The 26,481-nt window shown below is 43.0% G+C and overlaps 1 protein-coding gene across 13 annotated transcripts in view; it reads right to left on the bottom strand.

Moving 5' to 3' along the window:
- RBFOX2 (RNA binding fox-1 homolog 2) overlaps nt 1-26,481 on the bottom strand; it is an 839,083-nt gene that overhangs the window by 364,497 nt on the left and 448,105 nt on the right. The window lies entirely within an intron of this gene.

The raw sequence follows: 26,481 nt of genomic DNA, 5'->3' as shown, positions 1-26,481 counted from the left end.
GGCAGCAGCAGACCCTGAACCTTTCCTCTACAAAACCCTGCACTCGTGTACACAGGAAGTTGCAACAGAGAGTGAGAATGCAGTAGAAGAAAGGTTCTGAGTTAACCCAGGCAGCCTATTATGGCTTCTGTTGCCAGCAAAGAGGTATGGCTTCATGAATGGGGGCGGGAGAGAAGAATGGGGCAGGGGAGAAAAAGGAGAGGTGTAACTCATGAGGGGGCAACTGAGGGAAAGAGGAGTAAGATACTAGACTTGAAGGTAGGTTGAGGGATGAAAAGGAAGAGGTGCTTCACCTGCAGGGAAGATGAGGTGCTGGACCTGTAGAGGGAATGGGACAGAAAATATGCTGGACTTGTGTGGCTGGGGAGACTGGAAGATGTTAGATGAGAGAGACTGGACTGTATGAAGTGAAGGGAAGAGATGGAAAGATATTCTGGGACCCTTAGAAGATGCAACTACACAAAGCCTGAACAAACCCAAAAAGTGGGAAAAGACAAGATGCTTCCATACATGATCTTTATTATAAAAATAGTAAAATAAAATGACTCAATGCTGTCGGTGTTTCGGTACTCAAAAAGTACCTTTCATGGGAGCCTACAAACAAACATTTTCATTTAAATAAATCATATTAAAAAGTAAATAAACCTATACATAGAAAGTCAAATATGGCCCAGACAATGAATATAATTTAAAGTAAAACATTAACAAATAAATAATTTGATTAAAAAAAAATTTGATAGTTATACTTAAAAAAATCTTTTAAGTAGAAAGTCCCCACAACGTGAACCGGTTATTTTATGCACATTAGTGATAACACAGTGATTATTTAATAAATACCTTCCAAAACACAGGTTGGACAGCATTAGTCTTATGCTCTCAAATGAGAACAAATAAACAGAAATAGAGGCACTGGAAATGTCAAATCCAACCTGTAGTGACACATGCTTTATTGACAGTTTCTACCAAAGTTCAACGATGAGTCCATTAAATGATAAAACATACGAAGTCCCAACAATGATCCAAGTTTCAGCGACTCCGTCACCTTCCTCGGGGAACAACTGTGTACTTGTAATACGCACTATTCATAGTGTATTACAAGTATCTGAGGTTTGTGGTACAGTGGAACCTTGGTTTACGAACACAATTCGTTCCAGAATCATGCTCTTAAACCAAATTACTCGTATATCAAAGCGAGTTTCCCCATAGGAAGGGAAACTTGCTTGATTCGTTCCCACCCACACCCACCCCACTCCGAGGCCAGCGGCGCTGCTCCACCCCCGCCTCCCCAGAACCGGCATCACTCCCCCCCCTCTCCCCCCCGCGTGCGAACTGGCATCCCCCGCCAGCCTGAACAGAAGCCTTACCCCATCTGGCACCAACACACAGCCCCAGAACGTGCCGGTGCACGAAGATCCTTCCTGTTGTCTGGGCCTTGAGCATCTGCGCATGCTCAAAGCCTTCTGGCTCTCGCTCTCACCGAGATTCTCGGAGATCTCCTATGAGCAATGATTCACTCTGGGGCAGTAAAGGCATGGACTCTGACCCCCAATCTCCCCAGTCCTCCTCTGACTGGTCCTCTGGTTCCTGATTGGAAACCCTCTCTGGGGGAAAGTGTGTATTGGGAGGGCAAACACCCTTGAGCAGCCACAAGCACACATTCAGAGGGCGCAGGAGGACCCCAACAATTTACATAAGGTTTCTACATAAGACTCACAAAATCAAGGATAAAGCCCTGAGCAGGAAGCCCAGAGGACCCCTTAAGGGTCTCACCTTGTCATCTCTTGGGCTCTGCGGTGTCCAAGCATCTGCATTTCACCAAATTACTCTCCACAGCCTCCAGGAGAGATTTTTTCCCCTGAAGAATGAGCCCCTTGCGATTCTCCAGCACTAGACATAAAAGAGGGGGTTAAGTCCATGTCCCCTGCTCCCCCACACTAGGAGCACTGCAGAACATGGTACATGGATGCTCCTCAGTCAATCATTCAGTGCAAACCTGGCATGATATAGGGGTAGAAATGTCTGAGGAGTCCATTATAAATGATTTTATGTCAAATCAAAGAGATTTGAGACAGATAAGAGGTGTGTTTTGGTTTTTTTAATCAAAATTGGGAAATCCAAGATGGCTGCTGCTGCAGCATTCTGGTGCCAAATTATGGAAAGGGGTTATTAGGACCCTATCCCATGCCCCAGAAACCACTAAAACTGCACCTGATAGAGTCCTCAGGACCGACATGGGGTCACACAGCTTGAGCTCAAGCTCTGGTAACAACCAGGCGCAAGCTTTGCTACCATGGGAATGGTCCCCGAGCCACCAAAATTATTAAAACAGACTAGGCAGGTTGGTGCTCTGCAAAAGGGTTGCCCTCCCAGTTACTTATCCAGAGAGTCTGTGTCTTCTCCCAGGCAGACCTGCCCCAGGGTTACTGGGCACCTCTTGAGCATCGCAAAGCCTTCAAATTCGGATAAAAACCTGAAAATAACAAAACTTCTCAGAGCAGATCAGAAAGACATCTTCCAGCTTGTGAGCAGAAGAAAAAACTGAAGACAGGCAGTACTGCCCACTGAGGAATGAGGTGGAGCTGAACAAATTGTAAATGATTCCTTCTGTACAGCTTGCAGTTAGGGGAAGTTAACCCACTAGTCAGGATTCATATGCCCTGTGCACCAGAGAAGCGCTAAGGGCTTTGAGAAAAATAATACTGAAAAGAGAAGGGGATATGGGCTATGGGCTATGAAATAAACCCAAATAGTTTATAGTTTATTTGGTTATATCTCCCCCTTTAACAAGGTGGGCTACAATACCATATTCACAGTAAGCATTACAAACAGCCATAAGACAAAAATGTTGGCCAAAAAGAGGAGCAGAGAGGTGAAAGACACAGGGAGAGGAGCTTATAGAGGATGCAGGCTGAAAAAAGGGTTCAGAGAAAGGAATGTTTCAGAGGAATCAGGCATGAAGGGGTAAAGAAGGGAACAAAAAAGACAGGGCAGGGAGACGAGAGAAGGTAAAATGTTGTGGATACAGCCTATATACAGAATGAGGTATACACATGAAGAAAAAAAATGAAATGTTAAGGACAGGTTAAAGAAGGCAGGAAAATAAATTTTAAGAGACGAGAAATGAGGAGCTAGAGTGAAAATGAAAATAAGCCAAGAACAAGTACAAACAGCAATAGATTCAAACTACATAGACAAAAATTAGAAAATTGTTATCACCTCTCCCCTCACCCCCACTTGAAACTGACTCAGCCTAAGTAGCACTGGCTGGGAGATATATTATTGAACTGGCTCAGCTGTGAGGGGGCAGCTTGTATCTGATGCTGTCTTCCAGCCCTGCAATTAAGATTAAGAAAGTATTATGCTGAAAATATGAGGAGCTTATAGAACCATGAACTGACCATCTTCCCGTTAAAAACTGCTTTCCCTTGGCAACTTTGATATTGAAAGGGATTGAACTGAGAATAGAAGGTAACACTTTTTACCTTCTTCATAGAAATTAATAGGCACAATATTCAGCCTGCAGTTGTCAATAACATAAGGCAATGACCATAGTGGGCAGTCATTTACCTGTATGCTCAATGCTTAGCACAAACCAGGTACCTGAATCTCCAGGTTTTGCCTGGCTACAGCACAATTACTTACCTGTAATAACTCTTATTCAAGAACAGCAGGCAGATATTCTCACATGTAGGTGACATCATCAATGCTGCCTGATTCAGGGAGTGCAAAAGTGTACTGTCACTTTAAACTTTTTGAAAATCTCAAGACTGCCCATACCGCGCATGCACTGGTGCCTTCCTGCCCGATGTCAGCTCGTGGGACCTGAAGATTAGTAAAAAAGCTAAGCCAACTAGGTGGGAGGGTTGTAACAATATCTGCCTGATGTCCTTGAATAACACCTGTTACAGGTGATTTATCCCAGGATAGGCAAGCAGCATATATTTATTTATTTTGGATTTACTATTCTCACACGTGCGACTCCCTAGCCGAAACCAAATGGATTGGAGATAAGTTGGCTTTATGTAGAGAATAAATTTTGTAGAACTGCTTGGTCAAACCAACTATCCGATATGGAAAGATTCTATAGACAGTAATGGGATGTGAAAATATGAACCAAGGACCACGTAAGCTGCTTTAAAGATGTCTTCAAAGGGAGTGGAACAAAGATGAGCTACTGAAATTGTCATTGTCAAACTTTGTGTGGGGTGACACGATCCTCCAGCCCAGCCCAGCAATAGCAAAAAGAGACACGGTGAAACACGTGGGGATTATTCTTTTGGTAACTGGATCTCCAAGTTTGTTAGGACCAAATGACAAGAACAGCTGAGTGGATTTTCTGTGAAGTTTAGTCCAAGCCAGATAAAGAGCATGAGCACATTTACAGTCCAATGTGTGGAGTGCAGCCACACCAAGATGAGAATGTGGTCTTGGAAAGAAAACAAGAAGAACTATAGACTGGTTCAGAAGAAATTTGGAGACAACTTTAGGGAGGAATTTAGGATGAGTTTGTAGAATGACTCTGTCGTGTTAGAATGTTGTATAAGGAGGGCCTTATATAAGTTTACTGATTCAACGTGCAGAAGTGACAGATGAAGAAAATCACTTTCCAAGTGATTTAAAAGATGGTTCAAAAGGAGGCTTCATCAGGGTTGAAAGTACAACTTTAAGATTACAAGCTCCAAGAGGCAGCTTGATTGGTGGCTTGTTTCAAGAAGGCCTTTCAAGAATTTGGAGATTAGGGATGTACAGATAAATGGCCTTTTGTCAAGAGGTGTATGAAAAGCACTAACAGCACTAGTTTTAAGGCGAGAGTTGGAAAGATGCAAGATATATTCAAGTATCGATGGCAGAGGAGATGTTTCTGGGTGCAGAGAATATTGAATAGACCAGAATATGAAGCGAGTCCACTTGAAACTGTAACATCCCTGAATGGAAATAGTTTTCTGGAAGCATCAATGATAGCCGACACTGGTGCAGAAAAAATAAAAGCATCTACTCAGTGAGTGAAAGATAACATTCTGTGAGAGCTAACGAACATAGGTTAGGATAGAGAAGAGATCATTCATTCTGTGTCAGCAGTGTTGGAAAGATTTGCAGCATGATAGGTTCCCATACACTGAACTGATGGAGAGGGACCCATGGATTTCTCAGCCATCAAGGTGCAATGAATATCATAGTAGTCTGTTTTTAGCGTTGTTTGAACAGAGTATTTCCGAGAAGTATTGGAGGGAAAGCATATAGGAATTTGTCTGTCTGTCTAGGAGAAAGGTAGGCATCGGTCTCTGAGCAATTGGGAGTGTAGATTCTGAAACAGAAGAATTGAAGTCTGAGATTGTGAGGGGAAGCAAAGAGATACACTTGTGGGGTCCTCCAACTGACAAATATTTGACATAGGATAGCTGAGTTGAGCGACCACTTATGAGGCTGCAGAGGTATGCTCAGCTTGTCTGCTAAGATGTTCTGTTTTCCTGAAAGATAAACTGCTTTGAGAACTATGTTGAAGGAATTGCCCAGGCTCAAATTTTTACTACTTCTTGACAAAGTGGGTGAGACCCTATGCCTCCTTACTTGTTCACATAATGACAGACAAATACAAACAAAACAAAATTAATACTTCTCGAAAAAAATTAAACCCCAACAAACCTAGTAATAAACTCAATCACATACCCCATTCAACCTACTTTAAAACTTCAGGAAATGACAATAGACAGATGCTGCACACCATGCAACCACAAATCAACAAAACAATACAGAAATCATTTGCAGTCATGAGAAACCTAAGGCAAATTTGAAAATCCTTCAACAGAAAACAATTCCAGCTCATGGTCTAGTCCAGGGGTGTCCAACCTGTGGCCCAAGGACCGCATGCAGCCCCGTGAAGTATTTTGTGCGGCCCCAGTCAAGGGTGATGCAGCGTTTTCCTCTGCTGCCGCCGGGTGTTTACAGTCTTGCCGGCTCCCTCCTCTGTCTTGCTGCAGCATTTGCACATTTGTGCAGCCCCAGAAACATTTTTTTCGGCCAATGCGACCCAGGGAAGCCAAAAGGTTGGACACCCCTGGTCTAGTGCCTAGTCCTAGGTCTCTTTGACTACTGCAACATCCTATATCTCCCCTGCCCCACAACAATGATAAAACAACTACAAACAGTACAAAACACAGCCCTGAGACTAATCTATTCACTAAGAAAACACGACCACATCACCAATGCATACCTCGACTCACACTGGCTACCAATTCAAACAAGAATACTATTTAAATTCTACTGTCTACTATTTAAATCCATAAATGGTGATAGCCCAGCCTACTTGAACAACCGCCTAATCCAAACTACCACAACCAGACACAGGAAAACCCAGACACCATTCACATACCCTCCAATCAGACACATAAAACGGAAAAAAATGTACGATGACCTACTAGTCACACAGGCAGAAAAACTAGACCACCAACTCTCCAATCTACTATTCGTGACCACAGACTACAAAACTTTCAGAAAAGAAATAAAAACCCTGCTATTCAAAAAAACCATGAAGACTAACTCACACCGTTTGAAACATTTCAATCCTCTGAAGCAACCCGCTCTATCTGTAACACCTCTGGACATGTCCAGAAATCCTCTTATGTAATTCTGAAATCCTCTTCTGTAATCCATCTTGAGCCGCAAGGTAATGGCAGAATAAAAATCACTAATGTAATGTAACCAACGAGAGGGGCAGCTACTCTGGATTTAGTCCTCGACGGACTGAGGAGACCTGCCCACGAGGTGGAAGTGGTGGGACCATTGGGAAACAGTGATCACAACATGATCCAATTCAAAATGGAAATAGGTAGGCCAAAGGGGAGGAGAACCATTGCAACAACGTTCAACCTCAAGAAAGGGAATTATGATGTCATGAGACAAATGGTAAAGAGAAAACTTAGGAACAGCCACAGAAAGGTACAGACAGTGGAGCAAGCCTGGACCCTATTCAAGGACACGGTAAACGAAACGCAAAACCTGTATATACCCAGGTTCAAAAAGGGGCGCAGAAAGAACCAAGTGAGAGATCCAGCATGGTTAACCAATGAAGTTAAGAAGGTGATAGGAGACAAGAAAAAAATCCTTCAGGACGTAGAAAAGGGACAAAACCGAGGAAAATTGAAAAGAGCACAGGAAGCATCAAAAAGAATGTCACCACATGGTCAGAACAGCCAAAAAAGAGTATGAAGAGAAACTTGCCAAGGAGGCACGGAATTTTAAACCATTCTTTCGTTACGTGAAAGGAAAACAACCGGCAAGGGAGGAGGTGGGACCCCTGGATGAGGGAGACAGGAGGGGAGTGGTAAAAGAGGAAAAGGCGGTGGCGGACAGATTAAACACGTTCTTCTCGTCGGTATTCACAAAAGAGGACACATCCAACGTGCCGGAACCCGAGTAATTCTTCAAGGGGGACCAAGAGGAAAAATTATTGTGCATGGAGGTAAGCCTCGAGGACGTACTCAAGCAGATAGATAGACTAAAAATGGACAAATCTCCGGGCCCAGACAGAATCCACCCAAGAATACTAAAAGAGCTTAGAGACGAAATAGCTGAGTCACTACAGCGGATTTGCAACCTATCCTTGAAAACAGGGGTGATCCCGGAGGACTGGAGGATAGCGAATGTTACACCCATCTTCAAGAAAGGATCCAGAGGCGACCCAGGGAATTATAGACCGGTCAGCTTAACCTCAGTTCCAGGGAAGATGGCCGAATCATTAATTAAGGACAGTATCAATGAGCATATAGAAAAATAAGCTGATGAGAACAAGCCAGCATAGTTTCTGTAATGGTAGATCCTGCCAGACGAATAAGCAAACAATTGGACAAAGGTGATCCCATAGATGTAGTGTACCTAGACTTCCAGCAAGCCTTTGACAAGGTGCCTCACGAGCGCCTTCTAAGGAAACTGTGGAACCACGGAGTGGAAGGGGACATACACAGATGGATCAGAAACTGGCTGGCGAACAGGAAACAGAGTAGGAGTGAAAGGTCACTATTCTGACTGGAAAGGAGTCACGAGTGGCGTCCCACAGGGGTCAGTGCTGGGACCGCTACTGTTCAATATATTCATTAATGACCTGGAAGCAGGGACGAAGTGCAAAATTATAAAATTTGCAGATGACACAAAACTCTCCGGTAAGGTTAGCACAGTTGAGGAATGTAGAGAACTCCAAAGGGACCTGAACAAACTGAGTGAGTGGGCAGATGAGCTTCAATGTGGAGAAATGTAAAGTCATGCACATGGGGAAAGGAAACCCGATGTACAATTACACGATGGGGGGGATACCATTGGGAGAGGGCAACCTAGAAAGGGACTTGGGGGTTATGGTGGATAAAACAATGAAACCGGCGGCACAATGTGCCGTGGCCTCGAAAAAGGCGAACAGAATGTTGGGCATTATCAAGAAAGGTATCGCTAACAGAAGCAAGGAGTTTATCCTTCCACTGTATAGGGCGATGGTGCGACCGCATCTGGAGTACTGCGTTCAATACTGGTCGCCGTACCTTAATAAGGATATGGCGAAACTGGAGAGGGTCCAGAGAAGAGCAACAAAAATGATAAAGGGCATGGAGAACCTTTCGTATGCTGAGAGACTGAACAGGCTGGGGCTCTTTTCCCTGGAGAAGCGGAGGCTTAGAGGGGATATGATAGAAACTTACAAGATCATGAAAGGTATAGAGAAGGTAGAGAAGGACAGATTCTTCAGACTGGCAGGGGCAACAAAAACTAGAGGGCATTCGGAAAAAGTGAAGGGAGACAGATTCAGAACAAATGCCAGGAAGTTCTTCTTCACTCAGAGGGTGGTGGACACCTGGAATGCACTTCCGGAGGAGGTAGTAAAGCAGAGTACGATGTTAGGTTTCAAAATGGGACTGGACAAATTCCTGAAGGAAAAGGGGATTGACGGGTATAATTAGAGGGGTACTACGCAGCACAAATGCTTTAGAGTAATAGATCACTTAAAGGTCATTGACCTAGGGAGCCGCCGCGGGAGCGGACTGCTGGGCATGATGGACCTGTGGTCTGACTCGGCAGAGGCGATTCTTATGTTCTTATGTAATGTAATTGTCTGTTCAAATGAGTACTACTTTTGACTGAGGAGACAATCTTAGAATGTGAGTAGAGCACTGCGGATAATGCAAAGCTCAAGGAGATCGATGTGGAGAGTGGTCTCTAAAGAGTTCCAGTTGACTTGAGTATGGAGGTCTTCAAGGTGGGCTCGCTCCTCAACTGAGTTTGGAAGTATCTGTAGTCAATATCTCTTGATGCGGTGGGGTATGGAAGATGAAGCCTTTGGACAGATTGAGTGATAATAGCTATCAAGGGGCGTGATGAAGGCACCAGCTAAGATGGTCGTGTGAAGGACTAGCTCTTGCTACCCTCGTCAAAAAGCTTTTTTTTTTTTTTTCCTAATAGGCAGAAAATTGCAAAGTATGTGCTGACCTATGTCAATCTGTCGAAGAACAGGTTTCCCTTTATGCTGTAAGTTTAAACAGAGTGCTTATAAGCATGAGATGTGGCCTACCACGAGGAGCACTATGATGACTCCGGCCGAACAGCGATCTGCAATGCCGCTGTCCGGCTCCTCGACGCCTGCAGACCCTGTGCTTATTAATGCGGCCCCAGCTGTGCTTTCTACAGACCCGATACAAGAAATGTACCAATGGGATGAAGGAGATTAGCGAGGATATCAAGGCAATTAGAATGGAGGTGACTTCATTGGGAACCGAACTTAAGGCTGAAATACATGAGCTGGGATCGAGAGTGATGGAGGCTGAACATCACTTGGATTCTCAGGCTGAACTTTTTGAAGCAACCAATAAGCATCTTACCGACCTTCAGGATAATTACTCATCATCATAATTTGCGCTTTCGAGGCTTACCTGATTCTCCGACATATAAGGACTGTGAGAATGTTGTCCAACAGATAGCGAGCATATTGTTGCAGGAGCAAGCTCAAACCATTCAGCTTAATAGAGATCACTGTGTTTGTCACAACCCGGGCTCCTGTAAGGCGCAGCGAGCACCTGGGAATGTGACCAAAGCTGGAACCCGGCGTGTCCCTTTCCACTAAGGGATCCTTCAGGTCTTTAAAACAGGCACATTCTAAAACTTATAAGCATGCAAGGTATGAAGGAATCTTAGTCAGAAATGGCAAAGCAAAAATAAACTTTATTTCAACCACTGGTTGAATAAATCAAAAATATAGGCAACAGCCTTGTAGTTCAAGATGGACAGATATTGCATGAAATACAAAGGTTCAAAATAATATAATCAGGCAGTTGAATCTGGGTCAGCACTGCCTTGTGTACAGTCCCCTGCTTCTGGACTTTAATCAGTCAAGAAATACAGTTCTATTCACCAGAGCAGTAATAATCAGATAAGTCATGCTTTTATCCAACAGTCCAGAACACATAAGAATCACAGCATTATTCAGAGTTCAAAATCAAGCAAACGTTTCCCTCTAAACGTTGCTGTAGCAATCAGGCATAGAAACATAGAAAGATGACGGCAGAAAAGGGCCACAGCCCATCAAGTCTGCCCACTCCATTTACCCACCCTATTAAGTCTGAGTGCTAATGACTTAGTTCCTTAACTCGACCGTCGTAGGGATCCCACGTGGATGTCCCATTTATTCTTAAAGTCGAGCACACTAGTGGCCTTGATCACCTGCACCGGAAGTTTGTTCCAGTGATCTATCACCCTTTCTGTGAAGAAATACTTCCTGATGTCACCACTAAATTTCCCTCCTCTGAGTTTGAGCGGGTGCCCCCTTGTGACCGAGGGTCCCTTGGGAAAGAATATATCGTTTTCCACCTCTACACGACCTGTGACGTACTTGAATGTCTCGATCATGTCACCCCTTTCCCTTCGCTCCTCTAGGGTATAGAGCTGCAGCTTGCCCAGTCTTTCTTCGTATGAGAGACCCTTGAGTCCAGCGACCATCCTAGTGGCCATCCGCTGGACCGACTCAGCTCGAAGCACATCTTTCCGGTAATGTGGCCTCCAGAATTGCACACAGTATTCCAGATGAGGTCTCACCATGGTTCTGTAGAGTGGCATTATGACTTCAGGTTTGCGGCTGACAAAGCTTCTATTGATACATCCCATCATTTGTCTTGCCTTGGATGAGGCCTTCTCTACTTGTTTGGCAGCCTTCATGTCTGCGCTGATGATCACTCCCAAGTCCCATTCTTCTGAAGTCTTAGCTAGTATTTCTCCATTCAAGGTGTATGTTCTGCATGGATTTCTGCTACCGAGATGCATGACCTTACACTTCTTAGCGTTGAAGCCCAGCTGCCATGTTGAGGACCAGTTTTCCAATGTGATCAGATCCTGCATCATACTATCTTTGAGATTGCTTTCACCTACTATATTACACAGTTTGGCGTCGTCGGCAAACAGTGCTACTTTACCCTGAAGCCCTCGGGTCAAGTCCCTTATGAATATGTTGAAAAGGGATGGTCCCAGGACTGAGCCCTGCGGCACTCCGCTAGTCACTTCCGATGTCTCAGAGAGGGTGCCATTGACCACCACCCTCTGAAGTCTTCCACTCAGCCACTCCTTGACCCATGCAGTTAGTTTCTCACCTAACCCCATTGATTTCATCTTGTTTAATAGTCTACGGTGTGGGACACTGTCAAAGGCTTTACTGAAATCCAAGTACACTATGTCCAGAAACTCTCCCAAGTCCAGCTTTCCTGTCACCCAGTCAAAGAAGCTGATAAGATTGGACTGGCATGACCTGCCCCTAGTGAATCAATGTTGGCAGGGATCCCTCAGATTCCCCTCATCCAGTATTGTGTCCAGTTTGCCTTTAAATAGGGTTTCCATGAGTTTACACACTATTGATGTGAGACTCACTGGTCTGTAATTCGCAGCCTCCGCTCTGCAACCCTTCTTGTGCAGAGGAACAACGTTGGCAGTTTTCCAGTCCAGGGGGACTCTCCCCGTTCTCAGGGAGAGATTGAAGAGCACGGCTAATGGTTCCGCCAAAATATCGCATAGCTCTCTGAGCACTCTTGGGTGCAAATTGTCCGGTCCCATGGCTTTGTTCACCTTGAGTCCTGACAGTTCTCTGTAAGCATCAGCTGGTGTGAACTCAAAATTCTGAAATGGGTCTTCCATGCTTTGCTTTGCTTCCAGCTGTGGTCCGTGTCCCGGTGCCTCGCATGTAAAGACTGAACAGAAGTAATCATTCAGTATTTTGGCTTTATCGGAATCTGTTTCCGCATAATTCCCGTCTGGCGTTCTAAGGCGTACTATCCCGTTTGCGTTCTTTTTCCTGTCGCTAATGTATCTGAAGAAAGATTTGTCCCCTTTCTTAATGTTCTTCGCTAGAGTTTCTTCCGTTCGAAGTTTGGCCTCCCTGACTGCTGTTTTGACCGCTGCAGACTTTGTCCTGTATTCAATGTTAGTTTCTTTTTCCCCGGTGCGTTTGTATGAGAGAAATGCTTTTTTCTTCTCCTTGACTAGGTACGAGAACTCATCTGTGAACCATTGGGGTTTCTTTTTCCTTTGTTGTTTGGTTACCGATTTTATGTAGCGGATAGTTGCCTCATGAAGGGTCGATTTCAAGGTTGACCACATAGCTTCCACATTATCAGTCACTTTTTGAACCTGCAGTGTCTGATAGATGAAATCTCCTATGCGTGTGAAGTCAGTGCCCCGGAAATTGAGTACCCTTGTTTTTGTTTGTGATCTAGGGAAGCCTTTCTTAAGGTTAAACCATACCATGTTATGGTTACTGGTGGCTAGCGTTTCTCCCACCGAGACCTCCGAGACGCTTTCCCCGTTCGTAAGTACCAGGTCCAGGATGGCCTGGGCCCTTGTGGGCTCTAGTACCAGTTGTTTGAGCTATACTCCCTTCATGGACGTTAATATCCTTCTGCTATCACAAGTTGTCGCTGAGAGTGTGTTCCAGTCTACATCAGGCATGTTGAAGTCTCCTAACAGAACTACGTCCCCCCGTAAGGTGATATTCTCCATGTCTTCAATTAATTCTGTGTCCTTGTCCTCCGATTGTCTTGGGGGTCTGTATACCACACCAAGGTATAGGCATTTTTCTCCGCCTCTGGCCAGGTTTACCCAGATGGATTCCCCAGTATACTTGACATCCGTGATCCTGGTTGTCTTGATGTTCTCTTTGATGTAAAGTGCTACCCCACCTCCTAACTTACCCTCTCTGTCTTGCCGAAGCAGGTTGTATCCTGGTATAGTTATATCCCACCCATGAGAGTCTGTGAACCATGTTTCGGATATTGCTACTATGTCTAGATCTGCATTAACTATTTCTGTTTCTAGTTCTAAAAATGTATTCCCTAGGCTGCGTGCGTTAACATACATAGCTCTCCACTCTTTCTGATTTTTAAGCTCCTGTAGTGAGCCACCCATTGGAGTTAAAGTGTCTCCTAGCGATTCTTTTGCATTAAGGGTACTTACCTCAGACTTGAAAGCGGAGTTCTGGTTTGCCACATCAGGATTGTTACTTACTGCTCCGGTGTAAAAATGGGTACTCTCCCCCGACTTACCTAGTTTAAAGCCCTACGAAGTAGGCGGGCTAGTCTGTGTCCGAAGACATTCTTACCTCTGTTGGTCAGGTGGAGTCCGTCTGGTCCCTGTAGTCCCTGTAATGCCTCTCCGTGATTCAGGAATCCAAAGTTCATTTCCTGGCACCATCGTTGCAGCCACTCATTCGTCTTCTGGATGCGTTCGTCCCTGCCCCTTCCTCTGCCCCTAACAGGAAGAATGGAAGAGAATACTACCTGTGCTCCTGTCTGTTTCAGTCTCTTTCCCAGTGCTCCAAAGTCTGCACAGCTGTGCAGGACCATCGAGATTTCCCAGCTGAATCATCATACAGGAAATACGTTCATAATGGTTTGTCAGAAAACACACACATTCCTGCTTTACAGAAAACCTCAAAAATGTGGCTTCCCAGGAGAGCTTCACTGGCTTCAAACGGGTAAGAGACAAGCTTGCAGCATAAAGAAATTAAATACCAATCTTAGGCTTACTGGGTCTCCATGGGTGTTGGCAGAGTGTCAGCTCCTACACAGCTTTCCTGCACCTCCATGGCTTCTCCTTCTCCAGTGTCCCAGACAGGAGGTAACTCATCTGCCTCAAGCATTGGACAGTCTGTGAGAGACTGCCTCCTCTCAGCTTCCCATTCTCCCGTCTCTCCTGTGTGTCTCATGTGTCCCGTGTGCCTCGTTATATCCTGTGGATAACCACTCCCCCTCTGAGAAGGTGGGGGGAAGGGTTTTCCACACACCGGCTTGCTTCCTGCTATTACAGGCAGGTTTCTCCCTAGCCCTGATTTTAACAGGCTGTTCAAACTTAATAAGCTTTCTGACAGTGGCAGGTCTGCATGGAGTGTAGGTTTTTCTCTTAATCTTATCCTGCCCTGTCTCTTCTACCTCCATGTCAGAATCAGAGCAGAAGTCAGCTTCATCAATCAATTGGCAGGTCACCTGATCAGCCCTCTTGCATCTAGGTGCACTGTGAATACTCCTGATCACTGGGGCAAAACCCGGTACGGATTCGGGTTTGTTTTGGCCAAAACCCGAAACGGACCTGGGTTTGTCACAGAGCGCAGCTATTAACAACAGGCCCAAGGATATTGTGGCATGTTTCACTAGATACAAAACATTGCTATTCGCAGAATGGAGAATTTCACCTGGGACTCTTACTCTATAGAAATTTATCAGGATGTGACGTCGGGTGGATCTTAGACCTTTCATGCAACATTTACATAGAATATACTATATAAGTGGTGCCATTTCTTCACATTATTGTTTTATAAGGATGGGAAATTGCACAAGCTTCGCACTCTGCAGGAAGCGCAAGAACATTTTCCCCAGGATGGATCTTCTCTGCCAACTTTGGCACCATGACCTACAGTTCTGAATAAGCAGCCCTAGCCTAAATGACAGTGAGTCAACCAAGGGTAAGGGCAGTTTGTGCCGTCAACAATCAGCCACTCTTGCAGCTCCTCCGAAGATTAGAACTTGAACTCTGCTATGTGGATCTGTTGGGACACTGATAATTATTGCAAACATTTACTCATTGACACTTTCTGTCGTGTATTTTTCTCTGGTGGCGCTCTCTTTTTTCATCTTTTCTTTTTTCTCTCTTTTGTAATATGTTCTAGAGCAGTGGTTCCCAAACCTGTCCTGGGGGACCCCCAGCCAGTCAGGTTTTCAAGATATCCCTAATGAATATGCATGAGAGAGATTTGCATACCTGTCACTTCCATTATATGCAAATCTCTCTCATGCATATTTATGCTTAAATCTTTTATTGATTTTTCAATTTAAATTTCAAGTATTACACTTGTACAGAAAGCAATAATAGAATAGATATCAAATACAATGCAAATATAACTCATAAGTTAACAAATTTACTATTTATGCTCAAGTCCTCAACTTAGGATCCAAGAATCAAAGAAAAATTGGCGAAATAATAAAGAAAAATAATAATAATACATAAGAAACTGAGAGCTATAGCAGTGAAGTGAGGTCATCAATAATCAAGTTATAGGGCTCAAAGATTAAGTTATAGGGCTCAAAGATTATTTGCATTCAGACGAGACATTGCCACAAAGTTTGTCAATTGGGATGGTTCAAAAAACACATATTTAAAAGTACGGTAACACACAATACATTTACATGGATGTCTCAAATAAAAAGTCGCCCCCAAAGATAAAACCCCAGGTTTCAAAAGAAGAAATTCACGGCGACACCTTTGCGTCTCCCGTGCCAAGTCTGGAAACATTTGTATTTTGTGACCAAGAAAACTTTTTTGTCTATTTTTAAAGTAAAGTTTTAACAACCATGTTTTATCAATTGGCAAAGCTAAGGTAATAATCATAGTGGCTGATGATGCTAAGTCCTTCTCAGATGTCTCTAAAATTTGTGAGATATTTAAGGGTTCTCGGTCTGAAGATTTTACTTTTTGTTGTTGATTTTGTTCTTTATCAGGCAATAATAAACCCGTGAGAATAGTGGTAATGATTCTTCAGGTATCTCCAAAATTTCCACTAAATATCTCTTGAGCATATCTCTAGGTGTTAACAAATCAAGTCTTGGAAAATTAATTAACCTTAAATTGTTACTACATGAATTGTTCTCAAGCATTTCAATCTTCTTCCTTAGGTTAATATTATCTTTAACTAAAGTCTCTTGCAATTGTTTCGATGTTATAATTTCCTTTTCTATTTTCTGAATGGATGAGTTAGAAGTATTCATTTCTTTTCTTAAATCCTTCAATTCTTTATTATGCTCCTTAATTTTTCCTTCGATTTGTTGAAAAGTAAGAGTAATATTTTTAACAAAACCAGCCATTAAGTCCCAAATGGAATCTAGAGTCACTTCTGCAGGTTTAATCAATACAATTGGAGTTTGTGTGAATGTAAAGTGCTCACCGTTCTGAAGATTTCCTTCGGGGCTTGTCTTCTCTCCTTCCCCCTCATACTGAGATGGTACTGCCCCAGATATCTCCATGAGGGCCCTGTAGATCCTTCCTTGCCTCTGGAGAGGAGAAAACCTCAAAGTCCGGGGTTTCCCCACCCCTAGGAGAGCTGGTAATCTGAGGCAGCGCCCTAACATCGGGGCTTAGAGTAGTGTCGGGCCCAGGAGTATCCACCGCGGGTTCGCCTCCCTGTGTCCTCAACAGGCCGCCATCCAATGTTGCAGTGACCTCCTGCATGCGCCGCAGAAGATCCTGAATATTTCTGAGACCCGGAGCTCCAGGGCGCCGCGAGGCAGAAGCAGCACTCCGTCCCTGTCTCTTAGGCATCGCGGTAAGTGAATACCGCTAAAATTGTTCCAAACAATCGCTATTCTGGGACAAGCAGCTCAGCGCGTCCTGCTCTCAGTCGCCATCTTGGATCATCTCATGCATATTTATTAGGGATATCTTGAAAACCTGACTGGCTGGGTGTCCCCCAGGACAGGTTTGGGAACCACTGTTCTAGTGCTCAATTGGTGTCGGAAGTTAGCCTCCACACGCCTCGCTAATCCTGTCTGTCAGATACAGCTGGTGTGATCTTATATATGACTAGGGGTTTTGTTGGGGAGGATTGGAGGGAGGTTAGGGGGTCCTCCTGCTAGCTAAAATATTGTTTCTTTTCTGTTTCTCCAATTGTTTTGCTTTTTTTTGTCTGGGGATGACAGTTATTTTTTGGTTCCTGCAGTGTATACATTATTTTTTTGTTATTGTTTCTATGGCGCTTTTAAAATGTTTTACTTTGAATGCGAGGGGTTTGAATTCGCCTCTTAAGTGCCACCTTATGTTTAGGGATATGTTACGAGCTCAGGAGCCCTTCATACAGGAAACACACTTATTGCCTGTACATGAAAAACATTGTCATCATAATCAATATCTTTTCCTGTATTTTGCCTCTAACCAGCAGTGTAAGAAATCTCAGGGTGTGTTTATTGCGCTGACCCTGGATCTTTCCTGACAAATGCATCGGGTGGTAAGGGATAAGGAGGGTCGCTATCTTCCGCTTAAGGTAACCATTGGCGCCCAAGTTTGTAAATGTCTATCTTCCTAATGAGGGTCAGTTTTCTTCAGAGCCTCACGCAACTCCTTTTGCAGCATGTGGAGGGCTCCCTGCTATTAGGGGAGGACTAATTTATCATTGAGCCCTTTCTTGGATAATTCTGCCACGATTTTTGGTTTAGAGATTTCACTATTTTGGGTAATGTAAGTAATATTGCGATTTTGGCCTGCACGTGGTCAGATCATGCATCCTTGACTCTGGATCTGACACTTTTGGAGCTGGATTGTAGGTCTTTTCGTTGGCGCCTTGATGATGCTTTACTGTTGGCTCCTGATCAAGTCGCGCAAATAGAAAAGGACATGCTGGAATATTTAGATTTTAATGACACAGGGGATGTGCCTTCCGCTACTCTTTGGGAAGGGCACAAAGTGGTGTTGCAAGGCCGTCTGATAGCTTTGAAGGCTTATTTGCATAACACTGCTCAGGCCCGAGAAACTGAGTTGATCTGTTAAACAGCAGACCTAGAGGCAAGGGTCAAGAGTGGGGACATTACTCAAGCTCTGTTCCAGAAATTACATGAGCGGCCCTTACACCTCCACACAATGCTTTTCACCCAAATCAAACGGGTTCTCTCCTCCACCACTCCAAGGAAATTTCTCTCCTCGGTCTTACCACCGCCATCTACTACTTTCACGACCAAAGTAAATCCGTTCTTCTAATATCTCATTACTGATCAGCAGCTTTCGATACCATTGACCATAACTTTCTCCTTACTCAACTTAAAAATCGTGGAATCTCATATTCTGCTCTTCTTTGGTTCACCTCTTATTTCGAAGACCAAAATTTCTCAAAGTCCACTCCAAAGGAACTTTTTCTCCCCTAATTACCCAATCCTACAGCTTCCCACAAGACTCGATTCTCTCCCCTTTACTTTTCAATATTTTCTTGGCCCCTTATACCAATTCTAGCCCAAACCATTGGATTCACCACTTTTGCATTTGCGGACAACATTCCACTTCTACATCCCATCAACCCCACAAATTCCATCAACACTAAACTCAATAAAATCAGTGATTAGCTACAAACAAATAAATTATCCCTAACATAGCCAAATCCCACAGTCAACTTTTCCCCGATCAAAAACAATGAAACCTTAACCCTTTCAGGACCAAGGGACATATTTGTCCCATAACTTTAAAATCCTATAAATTTTGATTGGGATAGTCTACAGTTCTAAATTTGATATGTACGGATTCCATATGATACTGCCTTTATGTAAACAAACTGGTTCCGACATTCATTCATTAGCGTCGTTGCCAGACTGACGAGAAGATTCACTTGCCACACTGTCCATAAGCCAGAAGTTTGATTTAAAAAAAAAAAAAATAATGATATTTCACAAAAAAAAATCAATTTTTTGGCATCTGCAAGCCCTTTTTACCATAAAAATGTCGTCAAAACCACAAAAATTGGCCTACGATCCTTATGGTCCTGAAAGGGTTAAAAGGACAAGTATGGATCGAATTTTGTCCTATTCAAATGGAATCTAAAATAAATATACTAGGAGTCATCCTAGATAAAGACCTCTTATACCATGACCAAATCAGCTCTGTCACAAAAAAATGCATCTACAAACTTTGTCTCATCCGTTCCTTAACTTCTGTCCTTGCAACCGCTTCTATCGAAACCCTAATTCATTCACTAATCATCTCTCATCTCGACTATTGCAACTCTTTATATCACAGGATCACGTAAAAAGAAACACGTCATCTGCAACTTATTCAAAATACAGCCATCAAACTAATATACAAAGCTAGAAAATACAACCATGTCACTCCTCTTCTCCGTGAAGCGCACTGGTTACTTGTCTCACATCGCACCACATATAAAATTATTCTGCTCGTCTTCAAAATAAAATCTATGCGCTCTCCAGCATTTCTCAGTAAACATATCATTCCCTACTCTTCAACTAGGGCCCTCAGATCAGCAAACCAGAACTTACTAACCGTTCCTCCAATCAAAGAACTTTATTACACTAGAAATACAATCTTTTCCACCACAACCCCTGCACACTGGAATGCCATGCCATCTCATCTCCGCCATGAAAATTATCTCGATAAATTCAAAACCAAACTCAAAACCTTTTTATTCGAAGACGCATTCCACAATATAAAATAAAAACCATTCTTCAACTGTATCATACTTTATAAAGAACCGCTTCTATGATGCGACCCCCCATCCCATGCTGTTTTCCCCCACCCCTCGTACCTTCCTTTACTTTTAATTTTTATGATGTAATTATTAACTTTCCTCACCCCCAGCTCCTCTCACGCCCTATTATGTCAATGTCTTAGTCCTCATTTTATTCAAATTTTTCTTGTTCCCCACTATACATTTATTTTTTATACTTTTAGCTTTGTAAACCGGTCAGATACATGTAGATGGTAGGTATATTAAATTATAAATAAAATTGGAATTTGGATTCATCTTGAATCTTTAGCTTCTCGATTGGAGAGACTGCGACAGACCCATTTTGAATTTGGCAAGCTGATTACTGGCCTATAAAGCTGCGGAAACAGGAGTCTATAAATTTTATCCCTTCTATTCGTGGGCCAGCAGGTGCCTTACATAACATCACGGAAACAATTTGTGAGGTTTTCACCCACAATTTTATGCTGACCTTTATACTCTTGAACATGACCCTCTAGAGGACATCGCTTGTTTTTTTGGATTCCATCACATTGCCTTCTTTGTGGGAGTCGGAGGGAGAGGATACATCGAGACCTATAGAACTTGAGGAAGTACAGTGGGCCATTGGGGATTTGCCTTTGGGCAAATCTTCTGGACCCAATGGATTTTCTAATAGATATTATAAGACCTTTAGCAAGATTCTAGGCCCTCTCCTTCTTCAGGTATTTAATTAATTGGATCAAGCTGCTACCCTCCCACACTCCTAGACTATACTTGGCCTTCTTGGATTTCTCTGACCCGGACTCCATGTATATCAAAAGGTGGGAAAGGGGTCTCCAAATCATTTTCACTCCTCAGCAGTGGCGCAGTACTCTTTCCCATCTACTTAAGGTCTCCTGTGGTACCCATCTGAATGAAAATGGGCACAAAATGCTGTTCCATTGGTACTGCACCCAGCTTGGTTCCACCAGGGAGATGGGGAATGTTGGCAAGCCTGTGGTGATCAGAGGGACATGTATCATATTTGGTGGAACTGACCAAAATTGGGCCCTTCATATTACTGAGGAGCAGTATCCGGAACGGGCGGAGTATTTTTTGCTCAATGTGTGCCCAAAGTACATAAATTAGTCTCTCATATTTTTGAGGCAGCTCGACTGGTCCTAGCCCAGGAATGGAGGAAGCCCTTGCTCCCTGGTTTAGTGGCTGTATGTCAAAAACTGGATTATATATTCTTGATACTTTGAAATTGAATCGCTTGACATCCCTTTTATAAGATCTGAGATCCCTATATTTCTTGGAAGGAAGCATGCCAGTAGTGGGCTGCAACCTAGATTGTTACTCTTTGTTAAACTCTTTTACTGGAATGTGTTTTTTTTGTTATTTTATTAGGGGGAGGACCCTTTAGGGAGGGTGGGAGGATACCAGGTTTTGTTTAGTATTTTCTTTGCTTGTGAATTATGCTGTTTTCGTGATCTCATTTCAGCTTTGTTTTGTAAGTATTTTGGATTTGTGAAAGTATCGCTTGATGTGTTTTGATGTTTTTGAAAATCTTTAATAAAAATTATTGGGGGAAAAAAAGTAATAGCTGTCACTGAAGGAAGTGACAAAACACTGAGGTTGCTTCCAGTTGCTGGGACTTGGGACCATTGAGCTGAGAGCGTCCATTGAGGCTCTCAGCAGTGTAGACAGGCAAATGGAGTTACATGAACTGTAGATGTCATATGACCTAGAAGACACCACATTTAACGTGCGGTGATGCTTTGAAGAGTGAAGACCTTTTGGAAGATATGAATTAGACTGTTGAACCTCTGCTGCGGTAGAAAGACTCTAGCTTGAGTTGTATTCTAGACTCTAGTTTGAGTTGTATTCTAGAGCTTGAGTGGATTGGAGGTGAAATTTCTTGCAACTGACTGCAAATCCCAGAGATTCTAAAACATTATTAGTCTTGTTTACCATCCCTTTTCTAATAATTCCTAGCATCTTATTTGCTTTCTTGGCCACTGTCACACATTGGGTGGAAAGTCTCAGCGTATTGACCATCAAACTGAGGCCAAGACGGTCCAGTTGTACTGAGTGCACAGCTTAATGCCAATGGAAGACTTTGACACTGAGGGAAAAAAACGCCAGCACAAGATCGAAGGACTAAATGGTCCAAAAAATGGCTCGATGTTCCCAGCCTGAAACAGGCGCAAGAGGGTCCGAAGGCCCAAAAAACAGACCTTAGAAAAAATGAAAAATTTCAATTGGGAACGAAAAAGAAAATATTAGGTGGAAGAAAAATATAAGTAGGAAGGCAAGAAAATACTGTAGTAGTTTGATGCTCTTTTGGAAGAACTTCAAAAAAATATAGCTTCTCAGAACTGATGGTCCCATGAGCCGATATTGGGCGGGAAGGCACCGGTACATATGCAGTATGGGCAGACTTGAGACTTTAAAAAAGTTTAAGTGCCAGTACAGTTTTGCACTGTCCATACTGAGTTCCGTGGATGATATCACTCATATTTGAGAATATTCTGCCTGCTTCCCCTGGGATAAGGAAAGATTAGGCTTTAATCTTCCTTCTTGTAAACAGAAATGGTAGTCTTGACCAGCAGGTTAAACCCCCATTAACTGTGAGAGTTGTAGAGCCCACTGGTTTGTTTTTATGCTCCATCTGCACTCTGGGATAATCTCCACCCCCTCAGTCAGTACCACAGCATCTAACAAGTCCTAGAGTACAAACATAAGAAAAGGTTACAGGGAAATTCCCCAGAACTACATAAGTCTATTCTGCTCTAAATACAAACATTAAACAACAATGCTTTTAAACCATTACTAAACAAAACAAACAAGGTAAAAATAAAAAGAAGCCTCCTACCTCTGTGTCATCTGCACCAATAATTCTGTTGCTCAGTATTTCAATGATTCTCTTATGAGTGAACTCATCTTCATTCCTGACCCTACCGGAGAGGCAACAGAAACAAGACATCTGCCTAAGCAGGCATGTCTGAAATAGAAAGGAGGATAGTATACATCTGACAGGCCGAGCATCAAGACTACTATTCATGTTTACAAGAAAGAAAATTAGCAAGATAAGAACCTAATCTTTCTTTCTTCTGCAACAGAACTAGTAGTCCTGACCAGCAGGACATAGAGCGGTCCCCAGTTCCGAGGGTTGGACAGATGAACCTGCTGCCAGTATTGAGCACCCGAAAGTGGTTCCAGCCTGGCTGCTATATCCACCCTATAAAACTTAGGGCCTCTTCTATCAAACTTCAGAAAATTGCAAGCCTTGGAATCGAGGGTGAAATACTCACGTGGATTAAAAAACTGTCTGGAGCATAGGAAACAGAGAGTGGGAGTAAATGGACAATACTTGGACTGGAAAAGCGTCACCAGTGGGGTGCCGTAGGGCTCGATGCTTGGACCTGTGCTCTTCAACATCTTTATAAATGATCTAGACATTGGTACAACGAGTGAGGTGATTAAATTTGCGGACGATACAAAGTTATTCAGAGTAGTGAAGACACAGGGGGATTGCAAAGATCTGCAACATGACATAATCAGGCTCGAGGAATGGGCATCAACATGGCAGATGAGGTTCAACGTGGATAAGCGTAAAGTGATGCATGAAGGTAACAAATCTCATGTACAAATACAGGATGCCCAGGGTGGTACTTGGAGACACCTCCCAGGAAAGAGACAAATCGATGAAGATGTCCACGCAATGTGCAGCAGCGGCAAAAAGGGCGAACAGAATGCTAGGAATAATAAAGAAGGGGATCACGAACAGATCAGAGAAAGTTATCATGCCGCTGTACCAGGCTATGGTGCACCTAGAGTACTGCATCCAGCACTGGTCACCATACATGAAGGAGGACATGGTACTACTCAAAAGGGTCCAGAGAAGAGTGACTAAGATGGTTAAGGGGCTGGAGGAGTTGCTGTACAGAGAAATATTAGAGAAACTGGGCCTTTTCTCCCTCAGAGGAGATTGAGGGGACATGATCGAAACATTCAAGGTACTGAAGGGAATAGACTTAGTAGATAAGGACAGGTTGTTCATCCTCTTCAAGGTAGGGAGAACGAGAGGGCACTCTCTAAAATTGAAAGGGGATAGATTCCATACGAATGTAAGGAAGTTCTTCACCCAGAGAGTTCTAAAAAAAACTGGAACGCTCTTCCGGAGTCTGTCATAGGGGAAAACACCCTCCAGGGATTCAAGACAAAGTTGGACAAGTTCCTGCTCAACTGGAAAGTATGCAGGTGAGGCTGGGCTCATTTAGAGCACTGGTCTTTGACTCCTGGGCACGATGGATCATTGGTCTGATGCAGCAGAGGCAATTCTTATGTTTTTGGTGCAGAGAGCCACATTGAATGGCCCATGCTGCTCCTGACAATCATAGGAATTCTATGAGCATCGGGAGCAGAGCAGGCCATTCAGCGCGGCTCACCACACTACAAACTGCTAGCGCAGTTTGATAGAAAAGGCCCTAAGTGTTGCTTGCACCATTTCCTGAAACACTTCCTCGCTTTTGCATAGGCTGCAAATGTGGACTGCTTCTTAGACTTCAGGAGTGTGGCAATAACTTCATGCAAATAGCCTTTATGCCCTAAGCCTTTGCGCTCAAGAGCCATGCCGTAAGATCAAAGTGGTCTAGATCCACCAGAATGATGGGACCCTGTGAGAGAAGATTCGGATGACAAGGAAGCCTGAAATTTGTAAGGCTGCTACTTGGTCCTCAGTTCATACTTTCACTTCTCATTATTGTCTGGATACTTTCTCCAGATGGGATGGACAGTTTGGCCAAACAGTATTACAAAATTTATTCTCCTAAATTGCCAACACTCCCACCATCCCATTCTGGTTAGCTTGGAGATCACCTAATGGAGGTGGATTTGAGGCCAGATTGAAGGGGTCGACTGAGGCTCCTTGTGATGGAGATCGTATCAAGCAGAAAACCTAGTCCACTTCTGATTGTAACATTGCCTGGTGGCAGGTTTTCTGGAAGCATCTAAAATGTCTCTGACCGACTGAGAAATTTGAAGATGTGAAGTCATGTCGATAGGTACCAAGCTGTCAGATGTAGAGACTGGAGGTTGGAATGAAGAAGCAAACCGTGACTGTGTAAGCAGAGATGGAAATACTGGTAGAAGAAGTGGCTCCCTGCTGCTGAGTTGAATTAGAAAGGAGAACCAAGGTTGTCTGGGCCACCAAGCAGCTATCAGAATCATGGTGGTACGTTCTTGTTTGAGTTTGACGACTGTCTTGAGAATCAGAGGGAATGGAGGAAACACATATAGGAATTTGTTTGTCCATTGACATGGCGCTTTGACTCAAGTGAACCTGGGCCTATTAAAAATGGACAGGTATTTGGTGATATAGGTGAACATGAAATAAATAAACAATCGCTAAACTTTCTTACTATTGTTCAAAATATTCACTAGTCAGGGATTGATTGAGAAGATAAGGTCACATTTCCTGAGCAAGTAAGAAAAGTTTGTGATAAATAAATTTGGATAAAATTGTATACAGAACCATATAGACAAATATGGGATAAAATATAAGATATTAATATGAGAAAACATGTGCTCTTGCTCTGAGGAGAAACAGGACAAGAGCAGGAATCCATCTTGAAGAGGTATGCGAACTGACAAACTCTGTTGATCTGTAGTGAAGGTTAGAGAAAATCCAGACCAGGTGTCCTCAGTTAAGTTCTTAGAGGCTTATTGTCCAATCTGTGTCCAGTCTGGTCTAGGGAGGGGTATACTCCAGAGACCCAATGGCAGGCATAGATTGGCCTCTGACCTTGTTGCTATAGAGACCCACATTCCGAAGAGGGGCCCTTTTTGAAGAGTAGAGACACTAATTGTTTACATATGGACATATATGAATATATGAATCAAATATAAGTAAGCTGTTCAAATGTAAATTAGTACTTAAATATTTAGGAACTTACTCATGACTTTATTTTGATTAAAATATATCTACCTCAAATTGTATTAAATGACTTACATAGGAAAAGTTAGATTTCTTTAAAGTTGTTTAGCCACTCCCCTTTTTACTGTGAAACAAAGGACTTTTCACTGCAAGTTGTTAGATCGAGCAGTAGCATGTGAGAGACGTAGTTTGGATTTTAGGAACACAGGAGAGATGATTTAAGGCTATGTGCATGAATATTTTTCTTTGTAAGTATATTGTAATATTGGATTTAAGTTAGTATTAAAATGTAACTTTTAGAAATTCCTTTGTTAGGGGGATAAAGCCACACCCCCATAAGAATACAGTATATAGAAGAGTCTTATATGGTATCAAATATGTTTGACCAATTATATGAAAGTAGAGAAATATTAGGTATATAGGTAAAGGAGGCAAGACGCATACGAGACCGTTCCTCAGAAAGATGTATTTACACTTCTGACTGCAATGTGTCTCCATTGTACAAATGTCTTTTGAAACAAGATTACTCTGTTATTTTTAATAAACAATATTTGATTGGAAATATTTGTACACTTATTATTCCAGAGTATCTGGATAACTCTTCACCATTCCAGGAGAAAAACATCTGCCCCCAGGCGGTGAGGAGAGTAAATTCTAGAGCAAAACTGGGGCATTTTGTTGTTGTGGGAAGATGCAAAAAGATCTGAGGAGTCCCCCACTGAGTAAAAATACGATGGAGAGACAGAAAATTGAGTGTCCATTCGTGAAGTTGAAGACGATTCAATTTATCCATCAGTAAATTTTTCTCTCCTTGAATGTAGACAGCCCTCAGAAAAATGTGAAG

The sequence above is a fragment of the Geotrypetes seraphini genome, chromosome 2, assembly GCF_902459505.1.
Source record: "Geotrypetes seraphini chromosome 2, aGeoSer1.1, whole genome shotgun sequence".
Classification (NCBI taxonomy): Eukaryota; Metazoa; Chordata; class Amphibia; order Gymnophiona; family Dermophiidae; genus Geotrypetes; species Geotrypetes seraphini.
This window is presented reverse-complemented; position numbering and strand designations above follow the sequence as displayed.